Source organism: Podarcis erhardii (genome assembly GCF_964252035.2).
Source record: "Podarcis erhardii genome assembly, chromosome: 10".
Taxonomy (NCBI): domain Eukaryota; kingdom Metazoa; phylum Chordata; class Lepidosauria; order Squamata; family Lacertidae; genus Podarcis; species Podarcis erhardii.
The window spans coordinates 9735070-9747302 of record NC_138500.1 but is presented as its reverse complement, the minus strand read 5'-3'; the positions used below and the strand labels follow the sequence as shown (position 1 = coordinate 9747302).

General features: G+C 45.3%; 1 protein-coding gene across 1 annotated transcript in view; it reads left to right on the top strand.

Annotated features, from left to right (window-relative positions):
• Nucleotides 1-12233, top strand: part of ITIH5 (inter-alpha-trypsin inhibitor heavy chain 5) — a 65389-nt gene that overhangs the window by 31185 nt on the left and 21971 nt on the right. The window lies entirely within an intron of this gene.

The window sequence follows — 12233 nt, the reverse complement described above, 5'->3', positions numbered from 1 at the left end:
TTCCAGTGAGCACTCAGGGCTGATTTCCTTCAGAATGAATAGGTTTGATCTTCTTGCAGTCCATGGGACTCTCAAGAGTCTCCTCCAGCACCAGAATTCAAAAGCATCCATTCTTCGGCTATCAGCCTTCTTTATGGTTTGGTGAATAGATGGGAGTAAAGGAAATTCCTTTCTGATGATCTAGGGATGAAGGAAGTCCTGCTAGAACTATTCTCGAAGGCCCCCCTGTTCAGGGAGGTTTTTAATATTTAACGCTGTATTGTTTTTAATACTTGATTGGGAGCCACCCAGAGTGGCTGGGGAGACTCAGCGAGATGGGCGGGGTATAAATAATAATATGTTGTTGTTGTTGTTGTTGTTGTTGTTGAATGGAGGCAGTTGGTGTTGTGTCTTGCATCAGATTGTGTTGCTCTGGAGTAATTTGCATGAACCAAAGGGGTCTTTCACCTCTCTGGGTCTCCTAAACTCGCTCCTGAAGTTAAGCAGCAGTCTCACCTCAATTAAGCCCAGTTTGCTGAACAGGGCAGAAATGAACAACTAAAGGCTTAGCCACCTATGGCTGGGAACAAAGGATTAAGTCTTTTTCCAGCCAGGAGTTGGTGTGAACAGGCCAGCTCTGTCTTAGGTCAGGGATTAACCTTTGCAAGCACTTTTGCTTTCCTCCTGATGGGGCTTGGATTAGGAGGAGGGCTGGTTTGCACAGTACAGTCTCAGGTTAACCCTCGAAGAGCTGTGCTCAAATGCCAGCAGCGAGTTTTGATTTTGCTTCTTTTATTTTTTTAAGGTGTGTGTGTGCTTACCGTATTTTTCGCCCTATAGGACGCACTTTTTCCCCTCCAAAAATGAAGGGGAAATGTGTGTGCGTCCTATGGGGTGAATGCAGGCTTTCACTGAAACCTGGAGAGCGAGAGGGGTCGGTGTGCACTGACCCCTCTCACTCTCCAGGCTTCAGGAGAGCCGCAGCACCAGCCCCACAAGGTCAGGGGACAGCGGGGAGGCGGAACGCCGCCATCCCGCTGTCTCCCAATGTGGTTTGGAGGCTGACAGCCGGGAGACGCGTGCTTCTCCCGGCCGCCAGCCCCGCAAGCTCCGGGGACAGTGGGGAGGCACAGCGCGTCTTCCCGCTGTCCCCGGACCTGGTCTGCAGGCGGGCAGCGGGGAGAAGAGCGCTTCTCTCCGCTGCCGGCCCCACAAGTGCCTGGGGGGGGGGGAAATAATTTTTTTTCTTTATTTCCCCCCCCAAAAAAACATGCTGCGTCCTATGGGCCGGTGCGTCCTATGAATCGTTGTCATAAATTTAAAGCATGAAGACGGCAAAACATGTATGTATAATGTTTTCGGAAGGGAGGAACTTAAAGGGTTTGCCACCCCAAGAGCCCCCAGATAAGGAACATATTGCAAAGGCTGTTAACTATACAACTTTTAGACGACATCTGAAGGCAGCCCTGTATAGGGAAGTTGTTGATGTTTGATGTTTTATTGAGCTTTTATATTTGTTGGAAGCCACCCAGTCAGATAGGTGAAGTATACTAATACTAATACTAATACTAATACTAATACTAATACTAATACTAATACTAATAATAGTTGTTGTCGTTTTGTCGTTTAGTCGTTTAGTCGTGTCTGACTCTTTGTGACCCCCTGGACCAGAGCATGCCAGGCACTCCTGTCTTCCGCTGCCTCCCACAGTTTGGTCAGATTCATACTGGGAGCTTCAAGAACACTTTCCCACCATCTCATCCTCTGTTGTCCCCTTCTCCTTGTGCCCTCCATCTTTCCCAACATCAGGGTCTTTTCCAGGGAGTCTTCTCTTCTCATGAGGTGGCCAAAGTATTGAAGCCTCAGCTTCAGGATCTGTCCTTCCAGTGAGCACTCAGGGCTGATTTCCTTCAGAATGGAGAGGTTTGATCTTCTTGCAGTCCATGGGGCTCTCAAGAGTCTCCTCCAGCACCATAATTCAAAAGCATCAATTCTTTGGCGATCAGCCTTCTGTATGGTCCAGCTCTCACTAGACATGAACAGCGCTTATGCCACATTGGTATCATGCGTTTAAAGTGCTATGATAGCACTGCTATGTCTAACAGCCATGGCTTCCCCCCAAAAAATTCTGGGAGCTGTAGTTTAAGGGTGCTGAGAGTTGCTAGGAAACCCTGCTACCCACAGGCTGCATAAGGGGGGTTTAACGTTAACCCCTTTCCCCATGCTGTAGTCCCAATGAAAATTGCAAAACAACAACAGCAACCCACACCTCATCCTATTAGTCCTTTGATGGAGGAATTGTGATCCTCCTAGAATCATAAAATTGTAGCATTGTAAGGGACCCTGAAGATCAACTGATACAACCTCCTTTAATGAAGGAATCTTTTGCTCAATGTGGGACGAGGGGGATCTAACCCAGGCATAGGCAACCTTCAGCCCTCCAGATGTTTTGGCCTACAACTCCCATGATCCCTAGCTAACAGGACCAGTGGTCAGGGATGATGGGAATTGTAGTCCAAAACATCTGGAGGGCCAAAGGTTGCCTATGCCTGATCTAACGCTTCTGCCCCTGATGAAAATTTCACACCCAAGGCAGCAACGAAAGCTTCCTTCCAGCAGGGGGCTGTGCTCATTAGGACTGGTTGGGTGGAAGGCAGGGAGATCAACACTAGGTGGCGCTAGAGCACGCACTGACTGGTTGTTGGAATGACAGCAGGCTAGTGGTGGGTGTCTGGCTGAGGGCAGACTGCTGTTGGTAGGGCATGGCGCCACTCACCCTAAAAGACCAGCCTCCACCGCTTCCCTCTCTGGATGAACTACAATTTTGGGGGAAGGAGCCATTTTAATTGGAACTACAGCAGGGACGCAGGTGGCGCTGTGGGTTAAACCACAGAGCCTAGGGCTTGCCGATCAGAAGGTCGGCGATTCGAATCCCTGCAACGGGGTGAGCTCCCGTTGCTTGGTCCCGGCTCCGGCCAACCTAGCAGTTTGAAAGCACATCAAAGTGCAAGTAGATAAATAGGTACCACTCCAGCAGGAAGGTAAACGGCGTTTCTGTGTGCTGCTCTGGTTCGCCAGAAGCGGCTTAGTCATGCTGGCCATATGACCCGGAAGCTGTACGCCGGCTCCCTCAGCCAATAAAGCGAGATGAGCGCCGCAACCCCAGAATCGGCCACTACTGGACCCAATGGTCAGGGGTCCCTTTACCTTTACAGCAGGAATAAGGAATAAAACCCTGATTCCCCACCCTACTGTTATTTTCAAACTATATTTGATCATTGCAACCACACAATAAGCATCATGTCTAGGTGCCATGTTTGCTAGGAAGTGATTTTAAGGGCAGGAGGCAACAATACAGAAATGGACTTATCTCTACAGCTAGACGCAGGTCCTGTTTCTTTCCTGGGAGTGCAATCTAGGAAGTTGGAACAAAGCCCTTATTATCAGAGGACGTGGGGAAGCTTTGCTCGCTTCAGCTCTGCACACTTTGCTGGAGGGTAAAGCGATAGCTCGAATGAGAGGAGTGTGAGGACGGGAAGAGGAATGTGAGATGTGCTGAGAAAGGCAGATTTCAAGTTTTGGAAATGGGCTGGAGGTTAAATTTAAATTACAGATAGCCTGCCTGGCGGGATGATTAGAAAACCGCCCGGACTGCGGAAGGTGTTTGGGGCTAAAGGTTATCCGCATGGCTTCTTGGCAGGATTTCTGCACCTTTCAGGGATGTGTGCCAGGTAGACATTCAATCGGAGACGCTTTCTGCACGTTTAAATCTTCCAGGAAATGAGGGAGAGCATTTGTCGATTTAGTTTGCTGTTAAAGACACTGGAGATTTGGCTTTTAAGAAGGGTGACAGTTTTAGAATTTGAGGTCACCCCATGCAATTGGTTTAGCAGGATAAAATGAAATGAACTACTGTATGCCTCTTTTCCGAGGTGAAATAAATTTATAGGACACAAAATCTGCCCTTATTCCCTTACTGGGTATACAAGAGCGCTTATAGAGTCCTTATAGGTTCTCCATCGGTAGGAGAAAATAACAGAGAGTGGAGGAGGACCCAGAACAAAGGTGTGCGTCCCCTTATATAGACATTTTTAAATTCCCTGCCCTGGAGCTCAAGACCACCCCCAGAAACATCATACATACATCACAGCAGGGGTGTAGCCCAAGACCCCCCCCCCGATACACCATACCTACAGCATAGAAAAGGCAGTCTACAACAGAAATCTGAGTGCTTTTGTTTATCTCCTGTCTGCCAGGTTATCTGACAATGCCTTATCTGATTGCCTTTCCTGGTAGTCTGGCCATTCCTTTGAGATGGTAATCACTTAATTCCTGCGACAATGGGAAGGTTCCCTCACCCTCTCCCTCCTTGCAGAGAAAACATTTGGTCACTCTGGGAGTCAAAATGGTTTCAGGACTGTATTCCTGTGCTGCTCCAGACATGTGGTTTATATATTTATGTACGTGTTTGCTTGGTACATTTATGACCATTTATGATATATCTAAGACCTTAAAATTCTTATAACATGTGCCACAAAGTGTGGTGAGGACACAGAGTTTATGCCCACTTCTGTTTGTCCCATGATTTCTAAACACAGGTCTGAAAGGTTTTCCTTTTCCCCCGCTGCTTTCCCTGGGTTTATTGCTGAATTGGAACAAACGTCAACTGAGTTTTCTGTGTACAGTTGTACCTCCGCTTACGTATCCCTCTGGATACGTAAACTTTGGGATGCAAATGCAGCAAACCCGGAAGTATTTTTCTGGATTTCACCATGCACATATGCGCAGAAGCGGTCCTCTGGTTGTGAATTCCTCAGGATGCAGCTGGATCTCCGGAACGGATCTCATTCACAACCGGAGGTACAACTGTATGGATGTTTTTTTCCAATTGAGCAGTAAATTGTGGTTTTTCCTAGGGAAAGTGGATGAACAAAAGAAAAACTGCTCAGACCCAAAAAACAGACAAATTAGAAGGCTCTTCTTATACAGTGGTACCTCGTTTTTTGAGCGTCTTGGAAGCTGAACGATTCAGAACCCAAACGCTGAAACCCTTGAAGTAATTGCTTCCGTTTTTGAATGTGCCTCGGAAATCGAACGGCTTCTGCTGCATGTTTTCAATTTTTTCCCATTGGCTTTGCCGATCGCCCTTTGCGCCTCGGTTGTCAAATGTTTCGGAAATCGGGCAGCCTTCCGGAATGGATTACGTTTGACAACCAAGGCATTACGTTTGACAACCAAGGTATTCCCAAGGGCAGAGCAGAAGGATGCGACGGCTGTGTCTGTTTCTAACAGATGAAGCTGCGAGTCTTGTGATGAATGAGGAGCTATGAAGAGGATAGCCATCTCTCGGTAGTAGAGCATCTGCTTTGCATGTGAAAGGTCTCAGGTTCGGTCCTTGGCATCTCCAGAGGGGAGATGGGAGATATTCCCTGCCAGAAACCCTGGAAAGCCTCCGGAACAAAGTTCAGGGCTAGGGCAGATGCTCTCCTTGCGGGAGATCTTGGGCTCAGTCCATGGCATCGCCAGTTAAAACAATAGACAGCTGAGAAACATGGACTCAGAGAACTGTAGAGCTTGATATCCTTCCCACTCCCCCCTTTGTTTTGACAGATTGGGGGAGGCTCAGGAGTTGTGGGCGGGTGGCCGTTGCCCAGGAGGGGTGTAAGGCGCACGGTTTATCTGCCAGGCAAGGTGCAAAGCCCTTCTTTCCCACCCTGTGAAACATAAATGCCCAGAGTTTTTAAAAAACTGGGCAATGGCCGCCCGCCCACAACTCCCGAGCCTCCCCCGATCAGTCAAAACAAAGGTGGAAGGGGGCAAGAGATCTGTACCACTGGACGTCCCCGGTTCCCCTTCGGCGGTGGTGGCATCAGCGGCCGTAATCAGCCTGGAGCCAGCCTGGTGGTGCAGTTGGCTCTGGCTGGCTTCAGGAGCTGCTCGCTGCCATGGCACCCACCATTTTTCCTTGTTGGAAGTCGCCATATGATGGCAGGCACCACGGTAGCAAGCAGCTCCTGAAGCCAGCCAGAGCCAACTGTGCTACAAGGCTGGCTCCGGGCTGCTGAGGCTGCCGCTGCCATGTTTCCCTGGGACAGATTTGCAAATCTGGGGACATTCCTTGGACGGAATTTGTCCAGGGACAGATTTGCAAATCCAGGGTCTGTCCCCGGGAACCGGGGACGTCTGGTAACCCTACCCAAAGCGTCATCTACCAGTGTTTCCCAACCTTGTGCCTCCAGCTGTTTTTGGACTACAATTCCCATCATCCCTTGCCACTGGTCTTGCTAGTCAGGGATGATGGGAGTTGTAGTTCAAAAACAGCTGGAGGCACAAGGTTGGGAAACACTGGTCTAGGCCACTGCAGGAATCTCAACTCAAGCATCCATGACACATGGCCATCCAGCCTTGAGACTTGAGAGATACACAGCATTCTCCAGGTCGGACTGAAAAAAACACAAGAGTCTCAGCCACTCAGTGTATACAGTGCTGAGTCAGTATATAAGGCAGCTTCCTGTGTTCCTAAGTTTCATATATATATATATATATATATATATATATATATATATATATAGATTTTCCAATATAAAATTATAAAAAGACACCCACTTTATCACCAACATCCTCTTTTTTGGACTTCCATCAGCTCATCTGATAATTCTCCGTCTTAATCACTTTTTTTTCACATTCCCTAATTTATATTGCAATATAATAATAGCTTAACCCATCTTATTCTTTTTAACACTATAAATTCTCACAGAGCTTCCTGAAAACTTACAAACGTTTTCCGATTATCACATAATTTTTTCATATAATCTGTAAATTTATTCCAGTCCTCAGTGAATTTCTGGTCTCGCCGGTTCCGGATCCTTTCTGTTAGTTTATCAAGTTCTGCGTAGTCCATTAATTTCATCCTCCACTCTTCAATCTTAGGTAGTTCTTCTTGTTTCCATTTTTGGGCCAATAATATTCTTGCTGCTGTTACTGCATATAAAAACAACTTCCATTCTTTCTTATTAATTTCATTTCCTATTATTCCTAATAGAAATGTTTCTGGTTTCTTTATAAATGTATATTTCAACATTTTTTTAAACTCATTATATATCATTTCCCAGAAGCATTTCACTTTTTTACATTCCCACCACATATGATAAAATGTTCCCTCTTTTTCTTTACATTTCCAACATTTATTACTTACTTTATACATTTTTGCTAACTTTACTGGTGTTACATACCATCTATATATCATTTTCATCACATTTTCTTTTATTGTAGTACAAGCAGTAAATTTCATTCCTTCATTCCACAATTTTGTCCAATCTTTTAATTGTATATTATATCCAAAATCTTTGGCCCAATGGATCATAACCGACTTAACCTCCTCATCCTTTGTATACCATTCCAGCAGCGTTCCTAAGTTTCTTTGGTCTGGCTCTGCCTACAGAATGGCAAGATAATAGTCACCTAACATGCAAAGGAAAGTGGCCCTTGGCCTCCGAGTGGATGAAAGGAGATGGACGAGGCACCAGAATGGGGTTATTGTTGCCAGGCCATTACTTCATAGGAAGTTTGCTGTGTGAGGCAAAGTGAGTGCGTTCTGAACAGCTGAACTCTTGTGTCCCTATGAACTGACTTCCACTTCCCAGCCGGGGCCACCTCCCCGCCCCCAACCCCCAGCCCACGCTGCGTAACAACGGAGGGATTGTGTGAGACAAATATCACCAACAACGGCTCCCATTTCAGAGGGACCTCCGTCTGGCCACATGCCGTCACCTCAGCTTCTGGGAATGAGCCTGTCACTAGTTTGGACAGGTGGAAAGTGCCCAGTTAGCATTCTCCCAACTGCCTTTGGTCTCCACGGCTTGGACCAGAGATGGAGAACCTAGGGCAATCCAGTGGGTGTTGAACTCCAACTCCCATCAGCCCCAGACAGCAAATGGCCAGAGGTAACAGGATCTGGAGTACAACGACCTCTGGAATACTACATGTGCTGAGGAATTTCAAGCAGGGTTAAAGGATGTATGATTAAATAATTATTGAACAGTTGCAACAAGGTGCTCCCCTCACACACAGGAAAGGAGGAGGACCCAGAACCCAGGTGTGACTGCCCTTATATAGACATTTTTAATTGACTGCCCTGGAGTCCAAGACCACCCCTCCATACATCATACCTACATCGCAGAAGGGGTGTAACCCAAGACCAACCCCCACAAACATCATACCTACATCACAGAAAAGGGGGTCTACAACAGCAATTTGAATGTTGTTGTTTTTCCTGTCTGTCAGGTTATCTGATAATGTCTTATCTGATTGCCTTTCCTGGTAGTCTGGCCATTCCTTTGAGATGTTGATTTCCCAATTCCTGAGACAATGGGAAGTTTCCTTGACCCCCTCCCTCCTTGAAGAGAAAACATTTGGTCAGTTTGGGAGTCAAAATGGTTTCAGGGCAGTCTTCCTGTGCTGCTCCAGACATGTGGTCCACATATCCATGTACATGCGTGGCCAGCACATTTATGAACACACACACACACACATATTTGTTGTTGTTGTTTAGTGTCCGACTCTTCATGACCCTGTGGACCAGAGCACGCCAGGCACTCCTGTTTTCTACTGCCTCCCACAGTTTGGTCAAACTCATGCTGATAGCTTCGAGAACACTGTCCAACCATCTTGTCCTCTGTCGTCCTCTTCTCCTTGTGCCCTCCATCTTTCCCAACATCAGGGTCTTTTCCAAGGAGTCTTCTCTTCTCATGAGGTGGCCAATGTATTGGAGCCTCAGCTTCAGGATCTGTCCTTCCAGTGAGCACTCAGGGCTGATTTCCTTCAGAATGGATAGGTTTGATCTTCTTGCAGTCCATGGGACTCTCAAGAGTCTCCTCCAGCACCATTATTCAAAAGCATCCATTCTTCGGTGATCAGCCTTCTTTATGGTCCAGCTCTCACTTCCGTACATCACTACTGGGAAAACCATAGCTTTAACGATACGGACCTTTGTTGGCAAGGTGATGTCTCTGCTTTTTAAGATGCTGTCTAGGTTTGTCATTGCTTTTCTCCCAAGAAGCAGGCGTCTTTTAATTTTGTGACTGCTGTCACCATCTGCAGTGATACATATGACCTTAAATTTTTTATTTCAACAGAATGCTTGACTAGATGACTTTTTGACCACACCCTTTCTTATGGTCTTATGTCTCCATTTTAGAGATGGAGCACTGAGGCTGGAGATAGAATGGGTGGCTTAAAAAGCCACACAGCATGTACATGAGCAAGGATTTCAACCAAAACTAGTGTCTCGGGCCTGTGTGCAAAATGCTCCCTACTGAATCACATCAGTGCTGGAAAAATTAAAAAAACAACAACAACCAGAAAACCCCCCTCCATTGTCCTTGATAGCCCTTGGATCCGACTCCAAGGCCACCAGCTGGTGAGATGACTCCAGATTCCATTGCGATGGGTAATGTGTTTTGCCATGACATCATCAGCTTCCATCCGAGATCACAAGGGAAGCTGAACAGAGACGACTAAGATGTTTTGGATGCTTTCCAAATTTATCCTTGCATCTGGGACCAAGAAGCCTTCAATATTTGAAGATGGAAAGGGAATGGATTTGGCACGGGGCTTTTCAGGGAAGCTGATGTGTTAAATATTGGATTGCAGGCAGCAATCATTTAGCACTTGAGTCTGTCAAATTATATAAGCCCAAATGTAGAAAACGTTCATATGGGTGGACGTTTTTGACTTTGGGCTCTTTCATTGCAGGCGCCTTGAAAATATTATCATTATAATTATTTTTATTTCTATACCCCTTTATATTTTTAAGAGAAGAAAAATCTCAAAGCAGTTTGCAACCTCCAATATACATTCAAAGCAACATGATTAACAGGGAACTGAAAATATTACCTTAAACATTTCAAAACAAGGCATTGCTAAAGGAGGTCAAATATAAAATACACATATATTTATTTATTTATAAAAAATGTATTTTTTATTAAAGATTTTCTTGATTTACAAATGTATGTGCAATGTCTCTCTTTCTCTCATATTTTTTCCCCCATGTAACATTTTTTTTTTTTTTTTACAAATCGATTTCATTTGTTGAGACATTAGGAAGAATAGGGGGAAAGATGAGTGGGGGTCGGGGTCGGGTGGTGATGTTTCTATTATACTTAATATATGTGGGGTTTTGTGTCAGCGTTGCTTGTGCAGGTTCACCTGTGTTCCTTTGGTGGTGAGAGAGGTTGGGGTTGACCTAGGGTGTGGTTGTTCATTTGTGGTTGGCTGTGGTGGTCTTTCTTTTCATGTGTGAGTGGGGTGGGTGGGTGTTTTGGATCAGGTTAGCCATATTGATTTGTATGCCGTTGGTGGATTAATGTCATTGTCTTGTTGGGCTGTGTATGTGATAAAAGGGAGCCATACCGGGGTGAAGGCGTCTTCTTCTATTTGTCCCCATGTCATAGAATCATAGAATCATAGAGTTGGAAGAGACCACAAGGGCCATCGAGTCCAACCCCCTGCCAAGCAGGAAACACCATCAGAGCACTCCTGACATATGGTTGTCAAGCCTCTGCTTAAAGACCTCCAAAGAAGGAGACTCCACCACACTCCTTGGCAGCAAATTCCACTGTCAAACAGCTCTTACTGTCAGGAAGTTCTTCCTAATGTTTAGGTGGAATCTTTTTTCTTGTAGTTTGGAACCATTGCTCCGTGTCCGCTTCTCTGGAGCAGCAGAAAACAACCTTTCTCCCTCCTCTATGTGACATCCTTTTATGTCAGTTTCAGTTTATTGGTTAATTTTTCTAGTAAGGCTGTTTCCCATACTATTTGGTACTATTGGTCCATGCTTATTCCTGACAGGTGTCTCCAGTGTCTGGTTATGATGTTTCTGGCTGCTGAGAGTAGTAAAATACACATTTATAACAGCATCATTAGCGAGAGAAGAAAACATTATATTAAACAAAGAACATGCCAAAGATTTCAGAGACAGTGAATGTGGCTGACGAGCCAATCAAGTTGAGAAGACCCCAGCGACATAGATGATTGCACATCAGTCAGTAGGGACACTTAGAAAGGTGCCACATAAAATACTCATTACATAGTTGTAAGAAATTGATATTTTAGTGTGGTGGCATCCAAACTTTGGAACTCCCTGCCTATTGACACCAGACCAGACAGTTTTTTCTAATTTAGGCAAGTCTCTCCAGACACACAGATGTTGATGCCCTTTTAATCTCTTTTACTGTTGATTTTAATCATAGAATTATAGTGTTGGAATGGATCCTGAGGATCATCTAGTCCAACCCCCTGCAGTGAAGGAATATATAGCTGTCCCATATGCAGATCAAACCTGCAACCATCTTTTTTTTTAAAAAAAGTTTTTAAACTGTTTTTTTTACTGATACTTTTAATATTTCCTGTAAACCACTCAGAGGTTTTACTATAATCAATTGCATGTGAATATTGTAAATAAATAAATAAATACATAAATGGTATCCAGGAACAAAGCAAATTACCGTATTTTTTGCTCTATAAGACTCACTTTTTCCCTCCTAAAAAGTAAGGGGAAATGTGTGTGCGTCTTATGGAGCGAATGCAGGCTGCACAACTATCCCAGAAGCCAGAACAGTAAGAGGGATTGCTGCTTTCACTGCGCAGTGATCCCTCTTTGCTGTTTTGGCTTCTGAGTTTTAGAATATTTTTTTTCTTGTTTTCCTCCTCCAAAAACTGGGTGCGTCTTGTGGTCTGGTGCGTCGTATAGAGCGAAAAATACGGTACCTCATACTGGGCCAGACAATTGGTCCATTTAGCTCAGTTTTGTCTCCAGGGTTTCCTCTGGTGGGATTTGAACCCAGAACCCTCTTCACGCAAAGCCTCTGTTCTGTCACTGAGCTACAGCCCTTCTAAATGAACTGCCCTGCTAGTGCAAGGACATTTAGATTCTGCTCAATGGGACTTTCCTGCCCCCCCACCTTCTGCCACAGATCCGTTCTGGGGGTCCCCGCTACCCGTGGAGAAGATTCAGGGGTTGTATGGGAAGAAAAGAGGTTATGGGACTACAGAAGTATTAAAAGTATCTTTTTAATGGGGGGGGGGGAATCCAGATAAATCTGGAATCCTGGGAATCTAATTGCAGCATTGGAGATGTTTGGGTTCCGATAAAAGGCAAATAGGGAGCCATGTCATAGGTTAATTAAAATATCCATGGCATGTAGAAAGTGCACAGTTAAAGTAGGGATTTTTTTTTTGCAAAGCAGCAATCGTAC